Source organism: Sinocyclocheilus grahami, unplaced genomic scaffold (genome assembly GCF_001515645.1).
Source record: "Sinocyclocheilus grahami isolate Dianchi unplaced genomic scaffold, SAMN03320097.WGS_v1.1 scaffold110.1, whole genome shotgun sequence".
Lineage (NCBI taxonomy): Eukaryota > Metazoa > Chordata > Actinopteri > Cypriniformes > Cyprinidae > Sinocyclocheilus > Sinocyclocheilus grahami.
Window position 1 is genome coordinate 2,224,387 of NW_015505289.1, and position 3,820 is coordinate 2,228,206.

Sequence of the window (3,820 nt, forward strand, 5' to 3'; positions counted from 1 at the left end):
GAGAGAGAGAGAGAGAGGGAAGACGCGCTTTTTCCCCCCCCCCCCACTCCATTTTCTCTCAGAGAACAACTGACCACAGATGGGTGCGTACTTCAATAAAGCTTAAATCAAATTTGTTATGGTGTCGTTTTCACACTTTTAAGAGAGGATAGAAGAGTTCTTTTGATAACGTGACTTCTAAAGGCATGCTCCTCTGCACTTCGCAGACTGTTTCTGTCGGCTCATATCTGCCATCTGTTCAGCTATGTAAACTTGAAAACACGGTGTGAAATTCGAGCGTGCAGTGACCTCAGCCCACATTTGGGTCATTGTTCTGATCCGCTCATGCTTAGAGTTTGAAACGCAGTATTTACTGCCCTGTTTTCTTCATCCTCGATTGAACGACATCAGAGGGCGGTTTTACATTCCACGATTAATCTGAACCTTGTTGCGTGAGTCAGGTTTTCCAAGACCCAACGGCTAGCCAGCGCAGCACAAAATGCTTCACTTTTACCAAGACTCTATTCTTTCTGAGAGTGCTAATTGTTAGCTGGTAGCAATAACATTTTTGAAGCCCATTTCCAGGTATGCTCCCTTTGATGAGTTCCAGAGACAAAAGCTGTTAATCGACGGGTGAGAGAGGAATGCTTTGTTTCTCACTGGTGTTGCAACTGATCGTAGATGCCGTGGTTGGCCGTTATTGTGGCATGCAACGTGTCAAGTACAGTTCAGTCTGGTGACTGTGAGTGATTAGGGCCCACAAGATCCCATTATGGGGCAACAGTGAGGGGCTTTGTGTTCAGAAGGACTTGATCAGTTATAATTTAACATGAATAACTGTACTGTCCTCTATAGATGCTGCAATGGAAAAACAATGCAGCCTGCTTTACATGACTACAAATATAAAGAGATGACATGCTTTTGTGTGATAATATGCGATTATTTACAGGAAGGGCCCAGAGGGAATTCATTCAAATTCATAAATGTGGGGCTGCTTCATCCCGGGAATGATCCTGGTGAGGAATTCTTGCCTCACGTCAGTTGCAAAGAAGTCGGCTGACAGTCAAGCCACCCAAGAACACCAGGGAGCACAGGACATTCACTTTTTTCGAGGCCAACTCGGTTTTGGGATACTCTTCCGCTTCCTTGCGGTCGGATTGGATATCCACCGGGCCGGTTACTGTCGTAATTATGCTCTCAAGTGCGTTTAATACCAAACACGCGGCGCTCAACTCATGGCAGTAAAAGAGAGGGCCTTTGATTCGTTATTATAGGGTACTGAGAGCATCAAAGAAGGTAAATTACCCAGAGGTCCCCAGTGTGGCATTTTCCAAACGTTGCCCAGCTGCTGTGGTCAGAGCAGCTGGTGGAAAGAGCCCTGGAGGAGGGCCAGACAGTGCCACGCATTGGCCATGCGACCTGCCACAGGAACGGGGGCGTCCCCGCTGGCTCACCCGTATGACTCTAATAGGATTCCGCCTCTTTTACGGTCTGAATCAGTACGACTTTGGTTTTTCCATCCAGATCCATCTGCTTTTGATAAACCGAGCTTGATATACCAGTGTTTAGGCAGCACAAATCAAGTCTTATTTGGACTTTTTCTGTGAACTGATAATTTGCCGTTTCCTTTCACTTCAACATGCGTTTCTGTTATGATACCTGCTGCACTTGTCTGTGCATATGATGTGCTGCCAGTTTTTGTGACTCACTGCTTAAATCAACAACTTTCCACACAGGCAAACATGACACACGCACACATGCACGTCTGAAGATCTTAGACGTCTTAGTCGAATACCCCTACTGACACGTGAGACAATAAGGCGACATTTCCTTGAACTGCGCTGCCTTTTTGTGGTCACATGCTCTCACTTTGATTGCTTTTTTGGGTGTCTTGGATGTGGTCTGTGTTGCTGTTGATGGGCAAAATGCAGGAAAGGGAAAGAAAAGGAAAGACAAGTCACACATGAGATCTCTTTAACGTTTCGATTTTTAGACAGCAATGGCGCTAGAGCATGTTTGCATGTTTCCTGCATCGCATATTGTTCAGCTCTATACTTATACTGTATTTTAACTAATCTTATTTTTATGTTCCTCAAGAAAAACATCTAATTCTTAAATGAGATATGAGAGCTATAAAAGAAAACCTTTTGAGCAGTACATTCTTACTGTATGTCAAGAATATAATTTTTTCAGAAGGCATTTGATAAGAAACGTCTGAGACAAACTTGGTTCTTAAAGGAAACATACTGTAATTGAGAACTCCATTAAGTCTCTTGAGCTATGAACGCAATATACTTTTACTGTAAAGACAATAATTATTTTTTTAGTTTGTTTTTTGCTTTCTCTTTAGGCATTTTAGGAGAAACACTTGAGTTGAATTTGATACTTAAATGAAACATAACTGAGAATTATGCGTTATAAAGGAGCAACCTCAATACATTCTAAATATATGTCAATTGTCTCATTTGTTTTTATTTTTATATATATGCTAAAGCATTTTATGAGAAACATCTGAGATTGTTGATTCTTAAATTAAACATAGGAGCTCCATTAAGTCTCTGTATGTCAACAATTGTCTCATTTGTTTCTAATTTTATTTTTCCTCATGCATTTGAGGAGAAATGTCAGCAACAAAAAGTTGAGACTTAAAGAAAGTATGAATGAGAACTCCATGAAGTCTCCCGAGCGATGATTGAGCAAACTATGAGTGATATAATTTTCCTCTGGGTTGGTGTGTGCACCTTTCGACTGCAGTTTCTCAGTCTTTGCTCTTGTTTAAAGTGTTTCCTGACACAGTGGACTGTAATGAGCCTGCTTTGAGGTGAGGCGAGACCACCCATGTGGACCTCAGAGGAGGGTACAAGGTGACGTGACGCCCTCAGTCAGTCAGTCAGTCAGTCCGTCAGCTGCTGGCCAGCAAACGGCATCAGTCAGCTGTCTCCACACGTTACCACCTGCTACTTCATGCACAACATAATTTCTCCGCTGAAGGTTACCGGCTAGCACGCTATATAGGACGCCATGTCTACATGCGGACAGACTGGGGCTGTCTTTGTCATGTGGGAGAGCGATGCAGCACTGGTTTAATTAGGAGCAAGTCTCCATAGAGTTGACAAGACTAGGAGCAGAAGGCGCTGATAGCTCTCTCTCCTCTCCTTTCTTCTCCTCTCCACCCTCACGGCAGCTCAATTCAACTTTAATCATTGCTGAATGCATTTCTTTCACTTAATTTTTTTTTTAACTTAAAGCATAGAAATGAAACAAACTTATAAATATATTATAACTTTTATATGTTCCCATATTCACTTAGGCTAATGTTTAGTCTTAGAATCAATCAACTCTCAGATGGTTTTCCTACAAGTCCTTTGGAGAAAATTAAATAGATATAAATAGACATTTATACAACAATACTGACAATGGAATGTCAATTAACTTTGTCTGTGTTTCTCTTTTAGAAGTTCAAATATGCATAAATAAGTCAAGAGTTGGCGTACAGTAAGAATATAGAGCTATAAAATGAATCTGGATAGCATATTCCAGATAATTTAGTCTTGGGAGAAATTGTTGAGAAATGCTTGAGTTCATACTGGGATCTCAGACTTATTTTGACAGGTCTGAGCATGATTTGAGACACTGTGGAGATCTCTGTGAGAAGACACATGAAGTCCTTTTCCAATGTAAAAAAATCTGACTTACTGCGATAGCTCACCAAAAATGTACAGTTCTGTCATCATTTATTCACCGTCGTGTCATTCCAAATCTGTTTGACTTTTTCTTCTGCAAAACACAAAAGAAGATATACTGTGTGTATATATATATATATATATATATATATATATAT

The 3,820-nt window shown here is 41.0% G+C and overlaps 1 protein-coding gene across 5 annotated transcripts in view; it reads left to right on the forward strand.

Annotated features, from left to right (window-relative positions):
* mef2ca (myocyte enhancer factor 2ca) overlaps positions 1 to 3,820 on the forward strand; it is a 36,046-nt gene that overhangs the window by 21,376 nt on the left and 10,850 nt on the right. The gene's annotated exons all lie outside the window — the stretch shown is intronic.